Below are 14,302 nucleotides of genomic sequence, written 5' to 3'. Positions count from 1 at the left end.
TGGATTGTGATGATCATTGTACAACTATAAATGTAATAAATTCATTGAGTAATAAAAAAAGGACAACACATTACAACTGGTTGTTTTGTCTACTAAATATCTTCTAATTTAGAGAAGTCCCCCTATCTGTGCACATGTGTACATACACACATATTTTTTTCATGTCATTGATCTGTTGCAAAAATTCTTGTCCTGTAGAATATTCTCCATTATGGATACATCCCTTTGTTTCCCTGTGGTATCATTTAACTATTTCTCTACTCCTTGAATTGCCTCTAAATGGAAGTTGCTAACTCTAGAAGCCCAATTAAATTCAACATTTTTAAATCAGGAATACTTTATAGACAGTAAAAAAAAAAAAAAAACATTAGGGATTTCTCGTTGTGGCTCATTGGGTTGAGAACCTACATAATCTCCATGAGATGCAGGTTAACCCTCACTCAGTGGGTTAAGGATTTGGCACTGCCTTAAGCTGTGGTAAAAGTCACAGATGCAGCTCAGATCCAGCATTGCTGTGGCTGTGGTGTAGGCAGACAGCTGCAGCTCCAATTCAACCCTTAGCCTGGGAACTTCCATATGGAGCTGTAAAAAATAAATAAATAAATAGGGAGTTCCTATTGTTGTTCAGTGGTTAATGGACCTGACTAGTATCCACAAGGCCTCGGGTTTGATCCCTGGCCTTGCTCAGTGGGTTAAGGATCTGGCATTGCCATTAGCTGTGGTATAGGTTACAGATGTGGCTTGGATCCCGCATTGCTGTGGCTGTGGCATAGGGCAGCCACCACAGCTCTGATTCAACCCCTAGCCTGGGAACCTCCATATGGCGCACATTCAGTCCTAAAAAGACAAAAGACGAAAAAGCCCCAAAACCTGTGTTTGAAATAAACATTCATTTTAACATGATGAAATGGTCTCCAATGAAGATGATGTAATTAATTAGAATAAATTTAAAAATGCCCTATTAGGGTGAAAGATTAAATTGCAAGGTGTAGGCTGAGAACACCTGGATAATAAGCATTCAGGAAAGAGAAACCAGAAGCTTTCCACTGAGTGGGGCCAGAGGCAGAGCTACATTGTAGTAAAGAGAGTGGATGTCAGAGCTGGACAGGAAGGGTTTGTATTCTGGCTCTGCTGCTTTAATGGCTGTGCACCTTTTTGTTAAACTGGTTAACTTCTCAGTGACCTCACCAGTCATAATTATAGCCAGTACTCAAAAAATATTCACAAGCTAGTATTTTTACTACCACTATGTATGGTAAATACTACACCAGAAAAACTTTCACACTCATGCACAAGTCACATGCAAGAATATGCATTACAGTTCTCATTGTGGTTCAGCGGTAACAAACCCGACTGGTATCCATTAGGATGCAGGTTCGATCCCTGGCCTCACTCAGTTAGGGGTTAAGGATCGGGTGTTGCTGTGAGCTGTGGTATAGGCTGCAGAGGCGGCTCGGATCCTGTTTCTATGTCTGTGGCTGTGGTATAGGCTGGCAGCTACAGCTCTTATTTGACCTCTAGCCCAGGAACTTCCAGATGCCTCAGGTGCGGCCCTTAAAAAAAAAAAAAAAAAAAAAAAAAAAAAAGAAGAAGAAGAAGAAGAAGCATACTTTATCATGGAAAGAACTCAAACTTCAAATCAGACAGACTTGGATTTGAATTGTGATCTTCCTCCCAAGTGTGAGACTTTAATTAACTTTAACCTCCCCCAGTCTCACTTCTCTTGGCTGTAAAATAGTGATAATAGTACCCACCTCCTAGGATTGTTGTGAGGATTTGGTTAAATTTAAAGGGTTTAGGGGAATTCCATGGTGGCCTAGTCACTGCTGTTGTTGTGGGTTTGATCCCTGACCTGGAACTTCCACATGCTGGGAGTTGTGGCCAAAAAAATTAAATAAATACATGCATAAGTCGATAATAAAATGGCTTAGTATAGTGTGTGGCAGAAAAAGAGCCGCTTAATAAATAGCAGTAAGCTGCTGTTCCTACTAAGAATGAGACTTTGTTACTGTTTAATTTATTTAGACCTTCAACTCCTCTTAACCCCCAGTAAATGGACTAGTGTTCATTTTCAGGAATAGTATCGTGCTGTAACATGCTTCTTGATCTCATTGTATGCTTCCTGAATGAGTAATAGGTTAGGCTTTTAGGTTGTACAAAGTTGATACTAGCGAATCCTCGGAAACTCTTTTCCTTGAGGTAGTTTACACTAGCAAATTCTTAGTAAACTCTTTTCCTATGAATTTACGAAAATATAATGCCTAAGAAACCTTTTTCTACATCAGCGTAATTATAAGACCGGATCAATAATGAAAAGTATCTCTGCCCCGTAATCTTAACCAAAAAGAGGGATCATTTATCCTTGAGAATGCTCCGAACGGGTTTGAACAGATCTGTTTCCCTGAGGCAACTTTGCATTCCAAGATGAAATCTTATCCAGATATTCAAGAGAAACTCAAGCTCTCTACACTATGTGATAAATAAGTTGCCATGGCACCAAAATTAAGTGACAGGTCTCCAATGTGAGTTAGTCCACTTTAGCACACTTAGGTTTCTCTGCCTTTGTTGATGACCAGGCGGTCATCAATGACAACATCCTTCTAGGTACCACCACATTGCTTTTCTCGTTCACAGTGGGAATTCTATTCAGGTATAATGAATACACATAAAGAAGTGACCGCATTTCTAGAAATGTTAATAGAGGTCATAGGGGTGAATGTGGTGAATCTAATTCTGATAATTAAGGAGAAAAAGGAAACATGGGAATAATAAGGGACCAGTATATGAGGTGAGCCTATCTGATCATTTTTCTTTGGTTGGTTGGTTGGTTTTTTAGAGCTGCACTGATTTGTAGGCTGCAGCTCCCAGGCTAGGGGTCAAATCAGAGCTGCAGCTGCCAGCCTACACCATAGCTCATCATAACCCACTGAGTGAGGCCAGAGATCGAACCCACATCGTCATGGATACTAGTAGGGTTCGTTACCCCTAAGCCATAATGGGAGCTCCCCTATCTGATTATCTTAATGCTCAGCCAATGAAAAAATAAAAGTGAACATGAATTTCCGTGTTACAACAGTGATTTGTAAAATAGTAATAATAAATATAATAATAATACCTTTTATATAGTAGAAGAGTAATGCATCTATTGGGGGCAAAAACCAAACTGAATTGGATAAAATGGGAAAAGCTTAAAAAGTCAGGTCAGACAATAAGGTCCTACTATATAACACAGGGAATTATATTCAATATTGTGTGATAAACCATAATGAAAAAAATTTAGATAAGTATAACTGAGATACTTTGCTGTACAGCAGAAAGTAACACAACACTGTAAATCAATTATACTTCAATAAAATTAAAAAAAGAAAAAGATATGAGTATTACAAAGATTTAGGGGAAAAAAAAGTCTGGTCAGCAGTTAGAGTGGCCATAGTTAACAAATCAGAAAATAGCAAATGCTGGAGAGGGTGTGGAGAAAAGGGAACCCTCCTACACTGTTGGTGGGAATGTAAATTGGAACCACTAAGGAAAACAGTATGGAGGTTCCTCAGAAAACTAAATATAGAACTACCATATGACCCAGCAATCCCACTCCTGAGCATATATCCAGCAAAACTTTCATTGAAAAAAATACATACACTTTTAGTATGTTTTTAGTACATTCATTGCGCCATTATTCACAATAACCAAAACAAGGAAACAACCTAAATGCCCATTGACAGATTAATGGGTTAGGAAGATGTGGTACCTATATGCAATGGAATATTAGCCATAAAAAAGAAAAAAATAATGCCATTTGCAGCAACATGGATGGAACTAGAGACTCTCATACTGAGTGAAGTATTCAGAAAGAAAAAGACCAACACCATATGATACCACTTATGTGTGGAGTCTAAAATAAGGTGCAAATGATCTGTCAACAAAACAGAAAAGATCATGGACATGTGGACAGACTCATGTTTGCCATGGGAGAGGGGGAGGGAGTGGGATGGACCGGGAATCTGGGGTTAGTAGATGAAAACTCTTGTAATGGACAGGCAATGAGTTCCAGCACAGGGAACCATATAGCTAATCACCTGTAATGGAACATGATGGAGGATAATGTGAGAAAAAGAATATATATGTATATGTATGACTGGATCGCTTTACAACAGAAATTGACAGGACATTGTAAATCAATCACAATAAAAAATTATTTTGAAAAGATCTGGTCAGGATCACACAGCTAAATAATCTCAAAGTGAAGACTGGAACCCAAGTCTTTAACTCATGGTGCAGTGTGCTTTCCACTAGCTTTGTTATTCCATGATATAACTGTACTCATTAGTCCATCATTTAAGTTTTCTGCATCTCAGTCTACTCATCTTTAAAAGAAGGGGATGGTTACAAATCTGAAGGTAGTCATGGGCATCTGAGGGCTCTTGTCAATATTCGGCAAAAAAAAGGCGATACTGTTATTTCCTAACAGCGATACTGATTATTTCAGGGTATGCCACCACAGTAATTGGTGCCTACGCCAGTCATGTGCCCATGCTGAACACACAGATGATGAGTTCTGCTCGGCAACAGCTCAGAACAAAAGGCAAAATAAAGCAGCAAAGGGTACTCCATGGGGTCCTTGTACTGGAGAGTCTGGAAACTATGGGACTAGACTGCTATGTGACTTTAGCAGTGGCAGAGGGTTAACTCCCTGCTTGTTCTTCTGAGAGCCAGGACTAGGAGATGAGTCTGACCTTCTCTGAAAGCCAGGACTAGGAGATGAGTCAGAGTTTGAAGAAGGTTCTCAGCTTCCTCTGACTATTGCAGGTGAAGAGCTCAGCTGGACTCAAAAAGACCATGATAGGAATTCCTGTCATGACTCAGAGGAAACAAATCTGACTAGCATCCATGAGGACACGGGTTCGATCCTTGGTCTCACTCAGTGGCTTAACAATCTGGCGTTGCCATGAACTGTAGTGTAGGTTGCAGATGCAGCATGGACCTGGCATTGCTGTGGCTGTGCTGTGGCATAGGCTGGTGACTACAGCTCAGATTCGACCCCTAGCCTGGGGACTTCCATATGCCGCAGGTTCAGCCCTAAAAATACCAAAAAAAAAAAAAAAAAAAAAAAAAAAAAACCCGAGAGAGACCATAATACAGATAAGAATTGATGGGGAGGACAGAAGCAGCAGACCTTCAGCCCCCAGGCCAATGGAAGAGGCAGGGCTTGGGCTGCGTCTTATCAAGCTCTATTTTTATCTCCCTAAACTCACATATTTTTATTTTAGACTTGTTTTTTAAACTTCAAGGCCTGAACAGCTTGTGACAAAAGCTCATGCTGTCCCACACGCTACTGTTGGGAGATATGGCCATGGAACATATTCCTTTTTGATCTTTCGTTAGAAATTTAAATTTATCACCATCCCCACAAGCCGTGTGTTCAGGTTTTAATCACAATATTGAGGTAACAGCATATCTTATTCAGGTTAAATATATCAATTCTGAATTTAATCAATTGTATACATTTTATGTAGATGATTCTTAAATTGAAACTTTTTTTTCTTTTTCTTTTTCTTTTCTTTTTTTTTTGCTTTTTAGGGTCGCACTTGCAGCATATGAAGGTTCCCAGGCTAGGGGTCTAATCAGAGCTACAGCTACACCATGGCCATAGCAACATAGGATCTGAGCTCAGTTTGTGACCTACACCACAGCTTGCAACGCTGGATCCCTAACCCACTGAGTGAGGCCAGGGATTGAACCTGCAACCTCATGGTTCCTAGTCGGATTCATTTCAGCTATGTCATGACGGGAACTCTGAAACTTTTTCTTTTTTGGCTGTCATCCTCGTTGGCATGTGGAAGTTCCCTAGCCAGGGATGGAACCATACCACAGAAGCAACCTGAGACACAACAGTGACAGTGCCAGATCCTTAACCTGCTAACCATCAGGGAACTCCTTTATAATTTTTATTTATTTATTTTATTTACAATTTTTTTTTCTTAAATTGAAACTTTTGCTGTACTAAGAGTTTTCTGTCATTGATGACAGATCACTTTGAAGTCAGGAACTTGTATTTTGATGTTGTGAGGAACACTTTTCCCCCTAAGTTATGTGAGAAGATAATCAAAACTACTTGCTTATTTAAAAAAACTATTTAGGGATACTGTACCCTTATTTAAAAGTCGACTGTTAATACTTAAAATTCTGAGGCCAGTGACAGCCTCGGATAACAGCACGAATGAATGAACCCCACAATTTTGAGTGAAAGCAATGAAACAAAAGAATAAATAGTGTAATGATTCCGTTTATACAAAGTTAAAAATAGGCAAAATTAATCTATGTGGTTAGGAGTTGCGTAATGTGTTCATTGGGGTGGAGAGGTGGGGCAATGATGGAGAGGAAGTATGGGGGCATCTTTAGGATGCTTTTACAATATTGTAATTCTTGACCTGGGTGTAGTTACATAGCTGTTTTCACTTAGTGATTGTGTCTTGAGCCAAAAAAGTATTATTTGTGCACTTTTCTATATGTATATTCTACCTCAAAATTTATTTTAAATTCTGTATATTTATTTAAACATTTTATTTTATTTTGCTTTTTAGGGCTGCACCCACAGCATATGCAATTTCCCAGGCTAGGGGTTGAATCAGAGCTGTAGCCGCTGGTCTACACCGTAGCCACAACAACATAGGATCTGAGCCATGTTTGTGACCTACACCACAGCTCACGGAACTGCCAGATCCTTAACCCACTGAGCAAGGCCAGGGATCAAAGCTGTGTCCTCACAGATACTAGTCAGATTCACTTCCACTGAGCCACAATGGGAGCTTCTAAACATTAATTTTTAATTACATGGGAAATACATGAAAGTATTCCTTCTGCAAAAAAAGAAAAAAAAGGAAAAGAAAACTGGAATAGTTTAGTAAGAGTGAATCCTTTTTGATCCCTTTCAAATTTTGTACTCTCCAAAGAGGGCATCGACTTATCCTTTTTACATATATTTACATATCTAAGTAAAGACATATAAAAATATATGTAGTATCATTATGTGTGTGTATTTTAAGTTCTGTGCTTTTTTAAAAAAACTGGATAAATAGATTTTGCATTGCTTATTTCAGTAATGCAGGGTATTAACAATACCTTTCCCTAAGAAACCTTTAATAATCTTTACTAAAATTATATATTATTTGGTTATACACACTATAGACATAAGTTTTATCACATACATAGTATATTGGATATATATGTTTACTTTTTATATGTGTCATATACATTTTATTATAGCATAGTTCTACTAAACAACTTGTAATAAAACTTATACAAAAAAAAGTCATTGTGTTCCTGCTAATTAGCAATCCTCGAGGACAGAGAATTAAATCTGGAGACAGAAGTCTGTAGGAATTCCTGTCCTGGTGCAGGGGAAATGAATCTGACTAGGAACCATGAGGTTTCTGGTTCCATCGGCGACCTTGCTCAGTGGGTTAAGGATCCAGCGTTGCCGCGAGCTGTGTTGTAAGTTGCAGACGCGGCTTGGATCCTGTGTTGCTGTGGCTGTGGCCTGGGCCGGCAGCTGTAGCTCCGATTGGACCCCTAAAAGCAAAAAAAAAAAAAAAAAAAAAAGAATCAACAGTAAGTGGCTAGGAATTCCCATTGTGGCTCAGTAGTTCGATCCCTACACTTGCTCAGTGGGTTAAGGATCTATAAGGATCTAGTGTTGCTGTGGTTGTGGCATAGGCTGGCAGCTACTGCTCAAATTCAATGCATAGCCCTGGAACTTCCTCATGCCACACATGTGGCCTTAAAAAGACAAAAAAAAAAAAAAAGAAAAGAAAAAAAAGTACGATGTTGAGTTTAGTAGCAACATACATAACAAAGTTCCAAATGTTTGTAAAAGTGCTGCCCATGAGATTATCCTAGAATGTCTTTCATATTTTATCTAGAAACCTAAGGAAGCTCCCAAATCCAGGATTAAAATTTAATTTAAGCAGGATGCACTATGAGCTTGCAGTTTATATAGCATCAGGTAAAAAAGACTTGATAAAAATAAAGTCAAAAAAGCCAAATAATCAGCCATTGTTTATTTAGTACCAAGTGTTCCAACCACGTCAACACACACACACGTTAAAAAGTCAAATATTTTTTAAAAAATATTTATTTATTTTAAACTGAAATACAGCTCATGTATAATATATAAACTACAGGGATACAATGTAGTGATTCACAATTTTTTAAGCTTATATTCTGTTTGTAATTATTAAAAATATTTGCTCTTTTCCTCATATTGTACAACATACTCTGGTAGCTTATTTTATACCTAATAGTTTGTACTTCTTAATCCTGTACCTCTGCATTGCCTTTCCCCTCCTCTTTCACCCCGCTGGTAGCCACTAGTTTGTCCTCTATATCTATGAGCCTAATTCTTTTTTGTTATATTCACTAATTTTTTGTTTTTTTGATCCCACATAGAAGCGATATCATACAACATTTGTCTCTGTCTGAAAAGGACAACTGGTTTAACAAAGCTTTTAATTTCTACTCCCAATTTTTGTCTCCTCAAGGTAATTACCTTCAACGCTTTTAGTTGTTCCTTCTGATATTTAACTCCTTATTTCTGAACATGCTTCTTCAGTTATTTCTTGACCTTCTCACTTTATTTATTTATTTATTTATTTATTTATTGTCTTTTTGCCTTTTCTAGGGCTGCTCCAGTGCATATGGAGGTTCCCAGGCTAGGGGTCTAATCGGAGCTGTAGCCGCTGGCCTATGCCACAGCCACAGCAACTCAGGATCCAAGCCACATCTATACCACAGCTCACAGCAACAAGGGATCCTTAACCCATGAGCAAGGCCACAGATCAAACCTCCTGTGTCCTTGTGGATGCTAGTTGGGTCCTTTAACCTGCTAAGTCACAAAGGAACTCCTTTTGTATTACAATTATAAAAAATTTCCCTGCATTTAATCACTGCCTAGGTTTCCTTTGTTTAAGAAGTTATGACTGGAGTTCCCATGTGGTACAGCAGAAATGAATCCAACTAGTAACCATGAGGTTGCAGTTTTGATCCTTGGCCTCGCTCAGTGGGTTAAGAATCCAGAGTTGCTGTGAGCTGTGGTGTAGGTTGCAGATGCGGCTCAAATCATGGGTTCCTGTGGCTGTGGCTGTAGGCCAGCAGCTGTAGCTCTGATTCGACCCCTAGCCTGGGAATCTCCATGTCCTGCAGGTGTGGACCTAAAAAGCAAAAAAAAAAAAAAAAAAAAAAAAAAAAAAGAAGTTATGACTAATTCATTACCAAACTCTCCAAAACAAGTATATATCCCTCAAACATGTAAAATACATCAGAAAGTCTAGTCTAATTATGTGTGTGTGTGTGTGACAAAGAGAGAGAAAGAGAGACAGAGATTTCCCTCCTTAAGAACTTTATCCTGTTCCTTGGGATTTTTGTCCCACCAACATTCATGAAATTCTTATTTTTCTCATGTCTCAAATCCCTGGTCTCCTAGTTCTCAGGATTTCTTACTTCCCTCTTTTTCCAGGAGTACATCCTTTAGTGACCTTCTGAGAAATAGAGCATGTCTAGAAATTTTTTTCTTAGTTCTTGGAAATAATTTTGTTTTGTCTCTCAATTTCCCCCACTGTTTTCTGACATTAAACTTCCTGTCCTGATTTTTTTTTTTCTTTTTCTTTTTGGCTGCCCCATGGTATATGGAGTTCCTGGGCCAGGGATCAGACCTAAGCTACAGTTTTCACCCATGCTGCAGCTGTGGCAACACCAGATCCTTAACCCACTGTGTCAGGCAGGGGATAGAACCTGCGTCCCAGTGCTCCAGAGACACCACTGATCCCATTGTGCCATAGTGGAAACTCCCTGTTCTTCTAGTTTTTAAATTTTTTCTTTCTTTTCCCCATTCTGTTGTCTTTTCACTGTACTTTCTGGAAAACTTGAACTTTACAGTCCAGCTTTTCTATTGAAACTCTCTGAGGACATGAAGATATTAATTATAATTATTATTTTTTAAAATTCTCTTCTATTTTCTACATTGTTACTGTTTGGATTTTTCTCTTAGGTGTTAGGGATTTTCTTCAAGTGTCTGATGATCCTAGACTGTCCAATGATATTTAAGAGTGAAGCACTAAAAACCAATTGGAAGCTTTATGTGGGCAAAGTCTTGCCAATGGGTGGGTTTTACCATAGTGTGATCTCGCAGAGGTTGACTGTTTTTGATTGGGGATCCCCAGCTGACAGGATCTGTAGGTCTCACCTCTAGATAGGTCTTGCTTTGCTTTTCCCAAGAGAGTAAGAAGAGTGGAGTGGAGCACTGAGTAGGGCAGACGTGCAAAACTGAGTCCCAGTGCATCTCGGGTTGGATGGGAAGGAGGCTGAGTTTCTCACCCTTTTGCATGTAAACTTCCCCATCATCTCCCTGTTATCCTCTGTGGTACCTGTCCCTGAGAACAGAGACCCTTTGGCTTTAACCCACTCTAGAGAAAAGCTACTTCATTCTATGGCAGAAGTGGGAGACAGAGAGGTATTTGGGCAGGGAAGTGGGCATCTGTCTGGAAGGGCTGAAGGAGGAGAGTTAGGAATCCAACCGATTTATACCTATTTTCAGTCAATTCCTTTTCAAGTTTCTGCCTTATGAATAGTCTCGCTTCTTTTTCCCCCCCATTTCTTTTTTTCTTTTTTTGTCTTTCTGCCTTTTCTAGGGCTGTACCCCCGGCATATGGAGGTTCCCAGGCTAGGGGTATAATCGGAGCTGTAGTCGCCGGCCTAGACCAGAGCCACAGCAACGCGGGATCCAAGCTGCACCTGCAACCTACACCACGGCTCACGGCAATGCCGGATCCTTAACCCACTGAGCGAGGCCAGGGATCAAACCCGCAACCTCATGGTTCCTAGTTGGATTTGTTAACCACTGAGCCACGACGGGAACTCCTTTTCCCCCATTTCTACCTCAGGCATTCAGTTTTCTGCTTTCTTAGGCTTTGCTTTGTACCTATCATTCCTCCATCTGTTTTTTTCCTGCTTACAAATATTTGTTGATATCTGTCTTTTATCTCTCTTTTCCACATTTCTTGTCTTGTGGTTTTTATAATTAAAAAACAAAGGAGTTTCTGGAGTTCCCGTCGTGGCGCAGTGGTTAACGGATCCGACTAGGAACCATAAGGTTGCAGGTTCAGTCCCTGCCCTTGCTCAGTGGGTTAACGATCCAGCGTTGCCGTGAGCTGTGGTGTAGGTTGCAGACATGGCTCGGATCTCCTGTTGCTGTGGCTCTGGTATAGGCCGGTGGCTACAGCTCCGATTCGACCCCTAGCCTGGGAATCTCCATATGCCGCGAGAGAGGCCGAAGAAATAGCAAAAAGACAAAAAAAACCCACAAAAACCAAAGGAGTTTCTGTTGTAGATCAGCAAGTTAAGAACTCAACACAGTGTCATTGAGGATGCAGGTCTGATCCCTGGCCTCAGTGGGTTAAGAATTTGGCATTGTCCTGAGCTGTGGTGTAGGTCACAAATGCAGCAGAGATCTAGCATTGCTGTGGCTGTAGTGCAGGCTGGCGGCTGCAGCTCGAATTTGCCCCCTAGCCTGGGAACTTCCATGTGCCTCGTGTGCAGCCCTAAAAGTAAAAGTAAATAAATAAATAAAAAGAAAGAAATGAAAAAACATTTTTGAATTATTTTAATGAAATTAGGGAGAAAGTGGAGATGTTATGAAGATTTATCTCCTATGTTTTTTTTTTTATGAGGTTTATAGTTTTTCTCTTCAGTTTACATCTTTGATTCATTTCAAGTGAATTTTTACCCATGGTAAGGTGGGGGTAGGGGAGATCAACCTTTCAAATGAGGTCTGTCCAAACTAAAATGTCGTCTAATCTATAGCTTATATACACTAAATACCCATGAGATTTGTTTTTTGATTTTAAAAATCATTTAACTAGCCTAGTTTCAAAACTATAACTGCAACTGCAGTGGCTAATTTGGTCAAAACCTATTAGCTTTGGAAATGAGAAATGGTGGGTTAGGCAAACTGTGCTTTATCATTTTTTGGTCCAATCTGGCAACAATCATTGATGACTGCTTAAATTCCTAAGTGACAAGTTCATGAGGAACTCTGCAACAGATCATTTGGTAACACCAAAATCCAGTGAATAATCTTAACATCACTAAATATGGGACACCCAGACACTATGATTCTTCAAATGTGATGCAGTAGGAAGTATATACAACTGCCTATGAAATACTTTTGCCAAAAATAATTTAACATTAATCTAATCAAGCTTCTAGATCTAACTACCAGTTTACAAAAAAATATGGAGGCTAGTGGAACAGGAAAAACAGCACTAGGTGGATGCGGCCAGCCAAATCCAGAATGTGGGAAATTCTGGAGAACCAATGATTCCATTTCTTCACACAAAATATAGTATAAAAAATAGACAGGGAAGTGTTATAGACTAAAATAGTCTTAAAAGACCTATCAACCAAATAAATGATATGAGTGTTCTCTTCCTGAGTTCTTCAGGTACAGAATAAGGTGTAATATATATACTGGTAACACTATCAGTTTCTAAAATAAGTGAACACCTTTGGAGTGAATTAAAGTTTTACTCAGATAATTCCCAAGGTGGCTTTGTGCTCATTAAATTAGAAACTGTGGACAGAAAAATAACTGCATTTTTAAGGGAATCCAAAGAAATCATCCTCATCTGCAAATTCTGGAGAGAAAAGTGTTAATTATATTTTTATTATTTAACTTCAATTACTGGTAGATACTGTTTTTCTACTCAAGTAGGATACATATCTATGAATAGGTGTATATTTTAACAGCCATGTACTCTACAGCCATAAAAACATATGGACCCATTTCTTCTTAAGCACAGAAGGTAAATCAGGTCCAAGTGAAAGGGTAGAATCACTCCTGGAAAGTCATTTCCAACTGGTATGCCAACTGGAGTTTCATGTATTCATAACAGACTCAGACTTTCCAAAAATCCTAAGTAAACTGAACTGACTTTGGGGTCATGCCTACCTGTAACTAATCCTAGTTTGGTGGATTTGGGCACGTAACAATTTTTTTTTTTTTTCATTTTTGGCCACCCCACATCATGTGGAATTCCTGGGCCAGGGATCAGATCTGAGCCATAGTTTCAAACCTGTCTCATAACTGTGGCAACACCAGATCTTTTTACCTGATGTGCTGAGTGAGAGACGGAGCCTGCGTCCTGGCACTGCAGAGATCCTGTTGGGCCACAGCAGGAACTCCAGGTAATAATTTTATTTTTTTTCTTTTTATGGCCATCCCTGCAACAAATGGAAGTTCCTGGGCTAGGGTGAATCAGAGCTGCAGCTGAGGCCTGCGCCACAGCCACAGCAACCCTGGATCCAAGCCACATCTTCAACCTATGTCACAATACTTGTGGCAGTGATGAATCCTTAACCCACTGAGCTAGGATCAAACTTGTATCCTCAGAAAGACAGCTTTGGATTCTTAACCCACTGAACCACTACGGGAACTCCAGGTAACAATTTTAAAAAACAACTTTTTTTTTCATTTACAATATACAATTTACACATCTTACAGTTTCATAATTTTAGTAAATTTATACCACTGTGCAACCATCACCAAAGTCTAGTTTTAAATTTCCATCACTCTATAAAGTTCTCTCATGCCTGTATTCAGCCAAACCTGGCTCTAAGTCTGAGTGATCACTGATATGTATTCTTTATCTACAAATTTGCTTTTTCTGGAAACTTCATATAAATGGAACCATATAACCATATAGTCTTTTGCAGCTGGAGTGTCTTTAAGTTTCAAACCTATTACAGTGTGTAGATTCCCTTTTATTTCTAAACAGTACTGCATCATATGTATATACTACATAGTTTACTCATCCACAAATTGAAGGCTATTTGGATTGTTTCTACTCTTTGCCTATTGTGAATAATGCCACTATGAATATTTGTGTATAAGTCTGTGGATATGTTTTCATTTCTCTTGGGTATATACTTAGGAGTGGAATTGCTGAGTACGGTAATTTTTTTTCCTTTTTCAGCTGCACTTGAGGCATACGGAAGTTCCCCAGCCAGGGATAGAACCTGAGCTGCAGCTGCAACCTACACCACAGCTTTAGCAACGCTGGATTCTTTACCCACTGCACCACAGTGGGAAACTCCTGGACGTGGTAATTTTATGTTTCACTTTGTGAAAAACTGCCAAACGCTTTCCAAGTTTCATGCTTATTAGCCATTCATAAACCTTCTTTGGTGAAATGTCTATTCAAATCTTTTGCCCACTTTTTCCCCCCATTTTGGGCCACCTCTCAGCGTATGG

Source organism: Sus scrofa, chromosome 3, assembly GCF_054392235.1.
Source record: "Sus scrofa isolate SSC_HxYL_T2T_F1_AM1 chromosome 3, Sscrofa_HxYL_maternal_Yorkshire_Landrace_v2.0, whole genome shotgun sequence".
In the NCBI taxonomy this organism is placed as follows: Eukaryota; Metazoa; Chordata; class Mammalia; order Artiodactyla; family Suidae; genus Sus; species Sus scrofa.
The sequence above is the reverse complement of the archived record's forward strand: the minus strand, read 5'-3'. Positions refer to the sequence as shown.